General features: G+C 46.2%; 1 pseudogene; it reads left to right on the forward strand.

The window, feature by feature from the left end:
• Positions 1-13,036: 13,036 nt before the first annotated feature.
• LOC149325819 (uncharacterized) lies at positions 13,037-14,564 on the forward strand (annotated as a pseudogene).
• Positions 14,565-15,405: the final 841 nt, after the last annotated feature.

Raw genomic sequence — 15,405 nt, forward strand, 5'->3', positions numbered from 1 at the left:
GGTTTATTCCTGGATTCTATCCCCTTATTTCGTTTATCGTTCAGGAATATTTTCCACACAGTTACGTTCGATAGTGTTAAACTCAATCCACATCAAGTTTACATCAGTCACCCTATCAGCTGTACAGGGTAATTTCTAAATATCTAATATGCGTACATCAACAGTTCCAGAAAATTCACTGACTAGGAGAGTTTTTATTATTCTTCGTAGGCAGTGCTTCCTCCACACATAGTAAAAATTATTAATGTTCACTGAGCCTCTCGTTCACAAAATGGTCATAATCACCTGTATTAGTGTTCTCGAAAGCCAGCCTCAACAAATATTCTCTTGTCCAAAACCTCGCTACTTAATTTATTTTTTGAGTAGGGAAACGTTTTAATGAGTGCAATATCCATCAAAGTTTCGCAATCCTTGGCTCTCTCTATTTAATGTTTTTTTTTTTCTGTTGTACACCCCGAACATTAAAATCACCTTGGATAATTAGGCGCGTATTGGACTGGAAATCTTGCACCGATTCTAGAAAGTCTGCGGGAGCGTTCCGTGATCTTTAAACTCCTCCGATTATCTAGGATATACAAAAAAAACGTTTCCCTGCACCGTATGCTCTTGTTGTTGGGGCAGTCTTCCAATGCCACTAGTTCAATGTCTTGCTTAAAAATGATGGCAACTTCCCACCGTGTCTTCCAATCTCTGGGATTGCTTTTGTACGTAGGAAGTATTACATTGCAATCCCGTACCTCCAGTAGTAACGAGGTTTACTTTAGTAGGGTGGAAACTTCAGCGAGTGGGGAAGGGTGCATATTTGGTTGAACAGCGCAACTGGGCGAACGACAGAAAGAACACGGAAACAACACAGACGAGCACTCGTATGTGTTGTTTCCTTGTTCTTTCTATCTTTCGTCCGGCTGCGCTATTCCACTTAAAATTGACTCTTCCGCTTCCCTAACACTGATAAAAATGTTTGGGCACGAGGTTTTTTTTTTCAGTTGGAATCAAGATGTTTCAATTTAAAGCGCATTAATGGCCAAGCTGCGTGTTTATTATTTACCATTTAGAGCCTTCAATACTATTCGGGCATTGTCATACAGAATGGTGGTCCCTTGCCTCTGCCTACCTAGTTTTGCTCTCCAGGCTCTGACCTCAGCCAAGACCTAACTTTATTTGTCCATGATAATCTTTTCGTCCATTAATTGAACGTACGATGGCATGCTCTTCCTATTTTGCACTTCCCTCAATTTCTTTTCTGTCCAAAAGTAAATGCGGGAAAATCAGTTGAGACCGATACCTCAGTACCGTTACTTTCTTGCACTTTTTCGACACGTGCTGGATGGTTTCGCTTTCGTTGAAAGTGTATACGTCATGCCTTATTCTCGTTGTTCCACCACATCAGTAAAAGTTTTTGTTCCTCGCTTCACTCGTTTTTTGTGTTGTTTTCAGATATTCCATTCAGATATACCATCATCAGCCTGACTACGCCCACCGCAGAGCAAAGGCCCTTCCCACGTCTCTCCTGTTAGCCGTGTCCTTTGCCAGTTGTGACCACGGTATGCCTTCGAATTTCTCAATCTCATCCGCCCACCTAACTTTCTGCCGCCCCCTGCCACGCTTGCCTTCTCTTGGAATTCACTCCGTTACCCGTGAGGACCAGCGGTTATCTTGTTTTCGCATTACATGCGGTACCCATGCCAATTTCTTCATCTTGATTTCGACTAAGATGTCATTAACCCGCGTTTGTTTCCTCACCCGCTCCGCCCACTTCCGGTCCCTTAAAGTTACACCCATCCTGTCTTTTTCCATAGCTCGCTGCGTTGTCTTTACCTTAGGCTGGACGCTTTACCAGCTCCGCCCTCTTCCGGTCTTTTATAGTTGCACCTATTATTTTTTTTCCATAGCTCGCGCCGTTGTTTGTAACGTATAGGGCCATGGCAGCCTATTTTCGTGCATACCCTGCTTATTGCATATAATTCCCAACACGTTAAACTAGAATTCTCCCAAGTTTCACTCCATTCTACGAGGTAGATATTTTTAAAACGAATTTTTTTCGTTTTTCTCGCGAGCTGCTTGCTGGTCTGGCAACCTCGATCGCTGACGTCACAAGGGCATACCCGACCCGCGTCGTCTGCTGCACGCTGTTAGCTGCTTAGAGAAATAAAATGCATTCTCCAAACTGTCCGCCCATATATTCAGACATAGAACACTGCCTTACACAGTGCCACGCAGCCTTCCAGTCCGCCGCCTATCCTTTCCCCCACCTCCACCGTGGCCCACCTGGCTCGCCTCCCTGGATCTAAAACTCCAACGTGCTTTGTCACCTTGGCCCAGGACCTATTGAACGCCTAACATAAAGGCTGTTTTTAATAAAAGTGTCACACCACCACCCGCACCGTGTTTTCCTTACGGAAGCCTTCAGCTTAGTACGCGAGCTTAATGATCCTTTTGAAAGCGGGCTTGCTCGTGGCGAATGTTTTCTGATTATTGAGGAAACAGAAATCGGTTCACCCCTGCATTATTATACCGCAAAAAATTCAGTTTGGAGTCAGCGCTCGTCTGTGTTCTCTTGCTTCGTCCATCGTCTTGTTCGCGCTGTACCCTCCCCCGATGTACCCTCTCACGATGTATTATTTACACCTAGAAGCAGTGAAGTGCTCCCGTAGGTGAAAAATGGCATGTGCCATGCATTCATTCGCCGATGTGCGCCGTGAACATTCTGGCGATCTGTCGCTGGCGGTTCTGTCCCTCTATTCGACGGCTCGATAAATAAACTCAAATTATCACAAGGTGGCACTAGAGTAACCTTGCCGCACGAAAGGAGCAGAGAAAAGCAGAGAAAAGCGGCGGTGGCGGAAGCAACAGCGGCACAGAGTAACTGCAAATCCTTCACTTTGCAGTTCTTGGCCAGGCTTGCAGCGATACACCTGGTGAACTAAAGTGGCAAGAGCGACGACGATCGGCCCCGCAAGATAACGACACAAGCAGCGCCAGCCAGGAGCATATAAAAGGACAAGGCTCACCTGTGCCCCCCACACTTGCTCAGCGGCGGTGGCGGAAGCAACAGCGGCACAGAGTAACTGCAAATCCTTCACTTTGCAGTTCTTGGCCAGGCTTGCAGCGATACACCTGGTGAACTAAAGTGGCAAGAGCGACGACGATCGGCCCCGCAAGATAACGACACAAGCAGCACCAGCCAGGAGCATATAATAGGACAAGGCTCACCTGTGCCCCCCACACTTGCTCAGCGGCGGTGGCGGAAGCAACAGCGGCACAGAGTAACTGCAAATCCTTCACTTTGCAGTTCTTGGCCAGGCTTGCAGCGATACACCTGGTGAACTAAAGTGGCAAGAGCGACGACGATGGGCCCCGCAAGATAACGACACAAGCAGCGCCAGCCAGGAGCATATAAAAGGACAAGGCTCACCTGTGCCCCCCACACTTGCTCAGCGGCGGTGGCGGAAGCAACAGCGGCACAGAGTAACTGCAAATCCTTCACTTTGCAGTTCTTGGCCAGGCTTGCAGCGATACACCTGGTGAACTAAAGTGGCAAGAGCGACGACGATCGGCCCCGCAAGATAACGACACAAGCAGCGCCAGCCAGGAGCATATAAAAGGACAAGGCTCCCCTGTGCCCCCCACACTTGCTCAGCGGCGGTGGCGGAAGCAACAGCGGCACAGAGTAACTGCAAATCCTTCACTTTGCAGTTCTTGGCCAGGCTTGCAGCGATACACCTGGTGAACTAAAGTGGCAAGAGCGACGACGATCGGCCCCGCAAGATAACGACACAAGCAGCGCCAGCCAGGAGCATATAAAAGGACAAGGCTCACCTGTGCCCCCCACACTTGCTCAGCGGCGGTGGCGGAAGCAACAGCGGCACAGAGTAACTGCAAATCCTTCACTTTGCAGTTCTTGGCCAGGCTTGCAGCGATACACCTTGTGAACTAAAGTGGCAAGAGCGACGACGATCGGCCCCGCAAGATAACGACACAAGCAGCACCAGCCAGGAGCATATAATAGGACAAGGCTCACCTGTGCCCCCCACACTTGCTCAGCGGCGGTGGCGGAAGCAACAGCGGCACAGAGTAACTGCAAATCCTTCACTTTGCAGTTCTTGGCCAGGCTTGCAGCGATACACCTGGTGAACTAAAGTGGCAAGAGCGACGACGATCGGCCCCGCAAGATAACGACACAAGCAGCGCCAGCCAGGAGCATATAAAAGGACAAGGCTCACCTGTGCCCCCCACACTTGCTCAGCGGCGGTGGCGGAAGCAACAGCGGCACAGAGTAACTGCAAATCCTTCACTTTGCAGTTCTTGGCCAGGCTTGCAGCGATACACCTGGTGAACTAAAGTGGCAAGAGCGACGACGATCGGCCCCGCAAGATAACGACACAAGCAGCGCCAGCCAGGAGCATATAAAAGGACAAGGCTCACCTGTGCCCCCCACACTTGCTCAGCGGCGGTGGCGGAAGCAACAGCGGCACAGAGTAACTGCAAATCCTTCACTTTGCAGTTCTTGGCCAGGCTTGCAGCGATACACCTGGTGAACTAAAGTGGCAAGAGCGACGACGATCGGCCCCGCAAGATAACGACACAAGCAGCGCCAGCCAGGAGCATATAAAAGGACAAGGCTCACCTGTGCCCCCCACACTTGCTCAGCGGCGGTGGCGGAAGCAACAGCGGCACAGAGTAACTGCAAATCCTTCACTTTGCAGTTCTTGGCCAGGCTTGCAGCGATACACCTGGTGAACTAAAGTGGCAAGAGCGACGACGATCGGCCCCGCAAGATAACGACACAAGCAGCGCCAGCCAGGAGCATATAAAAGGACAAGGCTCACCTGTGCCCCTCACACTTGCTCAGCGGCGGTGGCGGAAGCAACAGCGGCACAGAGTAACTGCAAATCCTTCACTTTGCAGTTCTTGGCCAGGCTTGCAGCGATACACCTGGTGAACTAAAGTGGCAAGAGCGACGACGATCGGCCCCGCAAGATAACGACACAAGCAGCGCCAGCCAGGAGCATATAAAAGGACAAGGCTCACCTGTGCCCCCCACACTTGCTCAGCGGCGGTGGCGGAAGCAACAGCGGCACAGAGTAACTGCAAATCCTTCACTTTGCAGTTCTTGGCCAGGCTTGCAGCGATACACCTGGTGAACTAAAGTGGCAAGAGCGACGACGATCGGCCCCGCAAGATAACGACACAAGCAGCGCCAGCCAGGAGCATATAAAAGGACAAGGCTCACCTGTGCCCCCCACACTTGCTCAGCGGCGGTGGCGGAAGCAACAGCGGCACAGAGTAACTGCAAATCCTTCACTTTGCAGTTCTTGGCCAGGCTTGCAGCGATACACCTGGTGAACTAAAGTGGCAAGAGCGACGACGATCGGCCCCGCAAGATAACGACACAAGCAGCGCCAGCCAGGAGCATATAATAGGACAAGGCTCACCTGTGCCCCCCACACTTGCTCAGCGGCGGTGGCGGAAGCAACAGCGGCACAGAGTAACTGCAAATCGTTCACTTTGCAGGTTGGTGTGCTTTCACTTATTGAAGTCATAAGAAACCTTCTGCCAAACGCCGCCGCCGCTTGAGTCTGTGCTGTTGCTGTAGTTTTCTATTGTGTCGCATGCTTTTCCATCGCGAGTGCTATGGGTGATCCTGTTTGTGATATATGCCTGGTTTGTAATCAGTCACTTCCAGCAGAGGGCTCGTCTTTTACCTGCTCAGAATGCCGATACGGTTACCACTTAGGCGCGTGTTCTAATACGACGAAAGCTGCCTACGAAGCAATGACAGATATCGATAAAAAAGTTGGAAGTGTCAAACATGTGTAGTTTCAGCTGCTCGAGGCTCAAAAATTGTAACAAAGGTACAGAAGGAGCAGTCTCTGACTGAAAGGATGCTAATGGAAATCAACAAAAAGCTCTGTGAACTACCGGAAATCAAACAGAAGTTAGATATCCTTTTCCAGGTAAAAGAGACAGTTGAAAGTATGGAAAAGTCTGTTCAGCATCTTTCAGATCAGTATGATGAAGTGCTGGCCAAAATGCAGCTTCAGTCCACTGAGATTGTCACTTTATCAAAAAGGGTTGAAAAGATTGAGGCACAGATTCACTCAGAGAACACTAACCCGGAAGTCTGCGAACTACGACAGCAAATAAACAGTCTGGAACAGTACAGCAGGCGGAATAACTTGGAAGTACATGGACTTGCGCAAACCAAAAATGAAAACTTGTTCCAAAAAATCAATGCTATAGCCCAGGACCTAGAGCTTGCTCAGTTGACTGAGCACGACGTTGAAGGCCTTCATAGACTGCCCGCTAAACGTGGCAAAACCCCGGCAGTTCTGGTTCGCTTTTCCTCACGTGTAATGAAGGACCAATGGATGGCAAAGAAGCAAAGTATGCGGGAAGCTGAGTCCACAGTGTACTTTCTTGAAAATTAAACAGCGCAGAACAAAAAGCTCATGTGGATGATGAGGACAAGGGCCACAGAAAAGCAGTACGAATATGCTTGGCACAGTAATGGAAAGCTTTTTGTGCGCAAGTGCCAGGGTGAAACGGCAATACGGATCGCGTGTGTTGCTGACCTGGAAAATATCATCTGAGCAGGCACCGCCTCTACTTCGCCTTACTGATCAGTTTTTTTCATCATTTTTCTTTTATGGCATCACAAACAAAGCCTGTTTACTACGATGGTTTATCTTTTCACTCTGCGGTGCGCAGTTGTCTTGTTCACGAACTTGACAGGATGTCAGTCTTTCATGTGAATATTAGAAGTCTAAAAAATAAGCACTTTGAAATGCAATCAGCGTTGGATTCCCTGAATCACAGATTTGATATACTAGCGTACACCGAAACATGGTTCACAAATCAAAATGATGTTATCTTCTTTCGTGGCTACAAGTTTGAAGGCGTGTTCAGAGAAAACCGTAGAGGAGGTGGCGTCGCATTGTATGTTAAAGAAAACCTTGACTATGAAGTTTTATCAGATTTTTCTCTTGTCGATACCCACTACGAATCGGTTGCTATAAAATGTCATGGAACACTGATCGCTTGCATTTATCGACCCCCATCTAGTGAAAGTGCCGAATTTATCAAGTTTGTGCGTGATCTTCTTGAATATGCTTGTATCGTAAATATCCCGGTTGTTTTGGTTGGAGACTTTAACATTGATCTTTTGACAAACAGCTCCCCGCGACGTCTTTTTTGTGAAGCCATTGATGCATTTCTCTGCACCAATGTTATTCAGTCGCCAACAAGAGTAACCTTAGAGAGGGACTCATTATTAGATTTATGTGTTACAAATCATGAGTTATCAAGACTGCTATCAGGTGTGCTTACATTTGGTTTGAGCGACCATCTGCCTATATTCTGTTTTTTCCTCGGGCGATAAAAAAAAAAGGAAGCAAGTACCAACTCCCCAGATAGTATATCGCAGTTTCAATCAAGAAAACTTAGCTAGGTTTAGATCCATGATGGAAAGCACTGCCTGGAGCGAAGTTTACAATGAGATAATTCCTAGTATAGCATACAATATCTTTCTTCAGTTAGTAAAAAGCAAATATGGTACCGCATTGCCTTTGACAGTGGGAAAAACTCACAAAAAGTCTCGAAAGCCGTGGGTTACGAGAGAGTTATATCGACGAATTCAAACCCGTGACAGGCTTTTTGACAAATTCATCCAATCAAAAGATCCAATCATACTTAAGGAATACAAAAAACTTAGAAATAAGTTAGGCTTTGATATTAAAAAAGCTAAGAAACAGTATTATCAGAATAAATTTTCAGCAGTCTCCAATTGCCCTAAGAAAATATGGGATTGTTTGAGCGACCTCATGGGAAGGGCGACAACCCATATTCCCAGCACATTAACATTCAATGGTGTTGAATACAGTGGCGCTGCTTTGGCAGACAAGTTTAATGCTCATTTCCTATCCTCTGGCGAATCATCTCAGAAGCAGGATAGAAATCATGAAATTGCTCAGTATATTGCCTCTCCAATTGGTAGTTCCATATTCTTGAATCCTTGCAGCGAACATGAAGTATTCACATTCCTTAGAAACCTAGACAAATCCACTGCGGCAGGCGCAGATGAAATTAACGCCGAGCCTATTATTGCTGTTGCCGATCTAACTAGCTTGCCCTTGCAGCATATATGTAACAACGCGTTAGTTCAAGGTATTTTTCCAGATGGTATGAAAATTGCCAGAGTGGTTGTTTTACACAAAGGTGGCCCTTATGACAATATAAACAACTACAGACCTATATCTGTACTCCCTTTGTTTTCTAAACTGCTGGAATATTTGATCAAAATCAGACTGTGTAAGTTCTTTGACGACAGACAAATTTTTGTTAACGAACAGTTCGGATTTCGTGAGAAGAAGTCAACAGAAATGGCATTGCTTAGTATAAAGGAAAAAATATTTTCTAATATGGATGACAAACAATTTACAGTTGGACTTTTTTTAGATTTCAGGAAGGCATTTGATTCAGTTAAACATGATATTTTATTTTATAAGCTACCGTTTTATGGCATTCGAGGAGTTGCCTTAAATCTGATCCGTACTTATCTTTCCGGTCGCGTTCAGTGTACATGTTTGAATGGTCATCAATCACAACCTGGTCAATTAATATACGGTGTTCCACAAGGGTCTATTTTGGGTCCAGTATTTTTCATTCTTTATATCAACGATATTATAGCCATCCCTCGAACTCCCACAATAATTTTATATGCAGATGATACCAGTGTATTTTTTTCTGGCATGCATCTTAGTAATATTCAGGCTGAGGCAAATGCATGGTTACAAGAATTGTCTTTATGGTTGAATATAAATAAACTAGAGTTAAATGTTAATAAAACAAAGCTTATTGTATTTAAGGCACGTAACAAGCCTGATAACAGTGAAATTAATCTTACATTCAAAAATAGCGTAATTGAGCGTGTTTCTTCCTGCAAATTTTTAGGCATAATCTTTGAAGAACACTTGAGTTGGACCCTGCATATTAATAAGATTCATGCCAGCATATCAAGGTCATTATGTGTATTATAGAAACTTCGAGACCTTGTTCCGAAATGGCTGAAGTGGCAGTTATATTATACCCTAATTCAATCACATCTTCATTATTGTTTACTTGTTTGCGCATCTACAACGAAAACTAACCTCACGAGGCTGATAACATTACAGAAAAAAGCAATACGATATGTCGAAAACCTTGCATACAATGATCATACAGGTTTGTACTTCTCTAAGCATTCTATTCTAAAAGTCAATGAATTATTTGAGTTGAAACTGCTTTCTTATGTGTTTATCGATTTCAAACATCATCCCACTAAATATGTTTAATTAAACTCTAGTAGTGACGCGCCTTATAAATTAAGACACGTCAGTTACAGAGTACCATTCATAAGGACTAACTATGGAACCGAAATGCTTTCATATTTAATTCCCAGTCTTCTAAATAAACATACACAGGCCATAGAAATTATTCAGAAATCTGTTTCCCAACAGTCCTTCAATAGAAATGCTAAAGTTTACCTCCTTTCTCGCCGGAATGATTAAAGGGTTGTTCACTCAGAAATTCTTGATGTCCCTGTTTTTCCGTCAACTCTTTGAATTCTTGTGTTTTTCTTGTTGTGATGTGCCTTGTAAATATTTACTTTAATTATGTCATTGCAAAAGTATGCACCTTCCTCCTACTTTTACCTTGTATAATTATGTGTTGTTTTTTGTAATGAGAGTGTATGAAGCTCTTGCTTCTTTTGCCGCTTGTCCTGAGCATTGTGTCGGGTGCTTGGGCCCCGTCAGGCAGAGTGCATCTGCCTTTTGCCCCTGTATCCGAGACCTTGTTGTCTAAATAAAGATCTATCTATCTATCTATCTATCTATCTATCTATCTATCTATCTATCTATCTATCTATCTATCTATCTATCTATCTATCTATCTATCTATCTATCTATCTATCTATCTATCTATCTATCTATCTATCTATCTATCTATCTATCTATCTATCTATCTATCTATCTATCTATCTATCTATCTATCTATCTATCTATCTATCTATCTATCTATCTATCTATCTATAAATGTGACTGCCGCCCCGCTGCATGTTTGTGTGTGTGAGTCGAACATGAATTTCTTTCGGCTCGTAGAACCCTTTTGCAGAACCAAGCCGCTAGCAGAAGCCAACACGACTCGAAAGTTTCACTGCTTGCACCGAGGAATAGTCGTCGCCACCTAAATGATTGCTTCAAGATATTCCTGCATCATTTAACATTTACTCTGCGTGCACTCTCTCCCATGAATGCGACGATTACGATTACTGCAGCCCCACGCTGAGGTTGTTTACATGGCTGTGCTCAAACAGTACTTATCATCTGCTTGGCATGACCCAAGGTGGGCTCTCCATATCTGAAATATTATCTATTCTTGCTCAGAAAATATAGTTTGACTCGTTTACACACTACGATAACAACACTATTAAGAGCCGATGCTGCTATCGACTGCTTGGGAAACGCTTTGCGTACGTATGGCACTTGTTGGTAATTGTATCTGCTTCCTCCGATGTCACGAATACTTGATTTCAAATAGCTTTACCTGAAAATACGTTTCGACACCACTTACATTAATGAAAAAAGCCAAGTTTGTTCTGCACAGTCGACGCCGACGCCTGCTGCCGGCTGCTGACCTTCAATACACATGCTCTGCAGATCAGGTCACATCGGCACTTTTCCCTTACTGTACAGGCGTCTTGCGATGTAGGCAGTCGTCGCTTTTAAGTCACTGTAGCCAAAACTACGCTCGACGGCTATTTGCAAGCGCTAAGAGCTTCGAATTCACTCTGCGCAATCGCCGAAACCGCACAAACGAATCCTGCGGACTCGCTAGGCCTGTTCACAAAAGGGGCAAGGTGCCGGCGGCCAACCATCCAAGTTTAAGAATCTGGGAAAAGATAAACGCAGCTCATTCTTTATACTACTACAATACGCGGTCGTTGGTGGTGCTGGCGTCGTTGTCGGCTGCAGCGTGAAATATATCGGTGCGCCAGCGACGGCATCTGCTTACCACCACACCCATCGACTGTCGACCGACGTCGCATCAGCCTAGTGTGACCGGGCCCTAGCGGAAAACTACGTTATTGCTACTGATTTTGCGGCATTAGTGACTGAGATATACTATGATCGCCCGCGAAGATTCAGGGGACAAGAGACCTCGCTTCCCGCATTGCATAAACGATTGCAGACGACGTTGTTCGGTGTATGCCGTAGTGACGTGGCGAGAGCATTCATGGCGGTCGCTGGCGGTGGGAGGAGTTTCCTAGTAATAATTTCGATCGCATTTTTTCGAAAATACAGTGCGGCGTGGGCACCTAAATTTTGTTAATTGAATCAGAGACTTGTATTAATTTCTTGTGAAACAGCGCAGCGGCACAAGGACAGAGGACAAGAAAGGATGATACGCAGCGCTGTGGGCCGTTGAGCTGTTTCACAATAAATCATGTCTGACCAACGTGCCCATCAGTTATTGTTGTATTAATTGCTGAAGTATCAAACTGCAATATGAAGAAAGACACTCTCGTGGCCCATTTAAGCTGTACCCTTTCCGTTAGCCTCCATGTTTCTGCCCCATAGCCGAGTACATGTAAGAGACATGATGTATGCTTTTTTCTTGAGAGATATTGGTAAATTGCCTTTCGTGGTCTTAGAGAACCTGCCATATGCGCTCCACCTCAAAGTCTCTCAAATCATTTTGGCGATTGCGATTTTCTAATGCTTCAACATTCTTCTGCTCTAAGTGTATGGACGCCTCAGTGTCTTTTAGCTTTATGTCAAGTTCTACTTTCCTACCATTTTCCTCTACTTTCATTCGGTATACTGCATCTGTAATTTTTTTTTTCGTAATATGATTTTTACATATTTTCACGTAGCAGGTGGTGCTGCCTAGACGGCACGGAACCGCCAGCAGCGAGAAGTTCTGAAAGGCTGCAACAGCACAGAGAGGCGGCCGGAGTAGAACGTCAGTTTTTTCACCCAAAACACCACCGTAACGCACGACCTTAGTGCCGAGCAGCCGCCTAGCCGCTATTGCTGCAGACGCGGCATTAACCTGCCTCTCGGAAAGAGCATCGGCCTGATGCTTTAACATGAAAATAGAACAAAATATGAAGGAAAAAAAACAAAAAAAAGCAAAACTGTGTAACGCGCGGCGCTCAGCCTCTAAACGTCTCGCGAAAAGTAAGGCTTCATCCGCACGACATGCGCGATCTCAGGTCTCTGATGACGGCAAGTAGTCCGGGAAACCCCATCCAAGAAATTCGTAGGTTATGTCGCTTAGCTGACGGAGAACTCTGTAGTGGCCGAAGTATTGACCGCAGAAAGACCGCTTCGTTGAATATGAGTGCATACTTACACTCTGTCAACCGGCGCGAACGTCACCATACTGTGGATGTGGTTGTAACGCCGAGCTTCATGTCCTTGTTGGTTCCGGATGCGTACTCTCGCACATTGTCGAGGTTCTTCTTCCCGAAGAGCAAATTACTCGGCGCCAACATCGGAGTCGTGGCCATCATGGGGAAGCATTGCTTCTGACACTGTTGACACTTCGTGGCCGTACAGCAGACAGAAGGGCGTCCATCGTGTGGTTGCTTTTTGAGCCGCCTTGTACGCGAAAGTAATATATGGCAGGATACCGTCCCAAGATCGAGGCTCAGGACCACGTACATGCACAGCATGTCGACGAGAGTATTGATAAGGCGTTCGGTCAGGCAATACGTCTGGGAATTATTGGCGGTTGCGTTCCGATGAGAAGTGCCACTCAGTCGCATGAGGGATTCCAAGAGCTTGGCAGTGAAAGCGGCGCCTCTATCCACGATAATAAGTGCCGGGGCGCCGTGCCTCACGACAATGTGTTCCACGAAAAATCTTGCAGCCTTTCGTGCTGGGCCGCGCTGGAGGGCCTTGGTTTCAGGATAGCGTGTAACGTAGTCGGTGGCGACGATCATCGACCGGTTTCCCGAAGATGAAGACCGAAGGGCTCGGTGGCTGTGCAAGCGTGCACACCACTAATCCGTTTGTCTACATCATGCAGGTGTTCGCCTTCGTCGCTAATGCCCTGCTTCCGGCGTTGTTGGCCCTTCCCCCAGCAAGCACGTCATCCACTGCAGTTTACTGCAGTGACGATCGCATCTTCGCATGGCCCCAACCCGACGTCATCACTTCATCATGCCCGGCAGCGCCTCCCCCTGGATACCATTTCCCCGGCCCATCCTGGAAAGCCTCATCACCAGCAACATCAGCCACTGGAAATATAAGCGACGATCGACCGCCTTCACCGCTTTGTGGGCTCGGTGGCTGTGCAAGCGTGCACACCACTAATCCGTTTGTCTACATCATGCAGGTGTTCGACTTCGTCGCTAATGCCCTGCTTCCGGCGTTGTTGGCCCTTCCCCCAGCAAGCACGTCATCCACTGCAGTTTACTGCAGTGACGATCGCATCTTCGCATGGCCCCAACCCGACGTCATCACTTCATCATGCCCGGCAGCGCCTCCCCCTGGATACCATTTCCCCGGCCCATCCTGGAAAGCCTCATCACCAGCAACATCAGCGACAGGAAATATAAGCGACGATCGACCGCCTTCACCACTTTGTGGGCTCGGTGGCTGTGCAAGCGTGCACACCACTAATCCGTTTGTGTACATCATGCAGGTTAGTTATCCGCATTCCTTGTATGCTAAAAAAGTAGCAATTATTTCTTAGTGCAGCTGCCGAGCCCGCAATGCTGCATTTTTCTTGTGCTTGAATGTGCTCATGTTGTTCGCTGCTTGCTGATCTTGGCAGGCGATATTGAAACTAACCCAGGACCTAACAATTTCGAGGCTGTACTCGCAGAACTAAAAAACTTATCCGCCGGTCAAACTCAACTAATCTCCGAAGTGCAAAGTCTTAAAAACCAGCTTATATCCACTGACGGTGCTATAGCTGGTTTAAGTAAGCGCATGACCGATCTTGAGACACATTTGGAAGCCATGACAGCCATAAAATCCGAGTTAGAAATTATAAAATCTGAAAATACTCGGCTATCTCGTCAGATTGAAACCCTCGAGGCCCGCATTGACGATAGTGAAAATAGATCCCGCCGTAACAACCTCATATTTTATGGGATTTCTGATTCTAACCCCTCCGAAACGTTTGCGGACTCTGAGGGAGAGGTCATTCGTCACCGCGCTCAACACTTGAGCTTAACCATTCATCCTGAGGAAGTAGAACGTGCCCACCGACTCGGCCGCCATGAACCCAACCGCTCTCGACCAATAATCGTCAAATTTATTTCATACAAAATCAAAGACACAATACTCTCTAACGGCCGCAAATTTAAAGGAACGAAATTCAGTGTCGGCGAAGACTTCTCTCACAGAGTTCGTAGCGTCCGCAAGCAGCTAGTCACCTTTGCTAAAGCTAACTCCTAAAAATTTGCCCTACGCTACAAAACCTTGCATATCGGTCCCAGGCGCTACGTTTTTGATGAGATCTCGCAAACTGTGAAAGAAATAACAATCGCTACACCACAAGCAGATTAGCAATCATCTCTTCGCAAACAACTAAAAACCCGCCCCAAAAATGTTCCCCTGTCCGCTGTGTTCACCAACATACGTAGTTTCCTTTCCAAGCGCGAACTTATTTTAAATATTGTCTTGTCATCTAGCAGCAATCTACTGATACTAACCGAAACCTGGTTGAACGGTGCCATCACAGATAGCGAAGAACTAACTGACTTGCCAGACCTCCAAGTCTTTCGGAAAGACCGCCAGGACTCACGAGGAGGGGGAGTACTGATAGCGGTGAGCCAGCAGTTATCAATGTCGATAATTGACGACTCGTCCGATCTGGAAATCTTATGGCTCCACTGCCACGCTGTACCACACACGATTTTACTCGGTGTCTGTTATAGGGCTCCACATAACTCTCGTGATTTTTCCTATCAGCTTAATAATTCCGTAAGTAAACTTATCACGAAGCACCCTAACGCACACATCTTCCTCTTTGGCGACTTTAATTTTCCTAATATTGATTGGCAGCACCAGCCCGCACCGACAACTAATAATGGCGAAGCAAGGGAATTTCTAGATTTCTGCTACAATTTTAACCTTACTCAAGTAATATCGAAACCTACGCGCGTAACACAAAACTGTGCGAACATTTTAGTCCTATTACTGACTAATTGCCCAGATAGCGTTCAGCCCAGTACGTACCTCCCTGAGATAAGTGATCACAAAACTATGCATGTCAACATCGACCTTAAAGCAATTAGGCGCCCAAAATACAATAAAACAATCCGCCTTTAGAACAAAGGTAATTATGATATAATGAATGCCGAACTCACAGCGTTTTTCGTAAGTTTTTCCTCAAGTTTTCATTCAC

Source organism: Amblyomma mixtum, chromosome 10 (assembly GCF_055824585.1).
Source record: "Amblyomma mixtum isolate Tamu chromosome 10, ASM5582458v1, whole genome shotgun sequence".
In the NCBI taxonomy this organism is placed as follows: Eukaryota; Metazoa; Arthropoda; class Arachnida; order Ixodida; family Ixodidae; genus Amblyomma; species Amblyomma mixtum.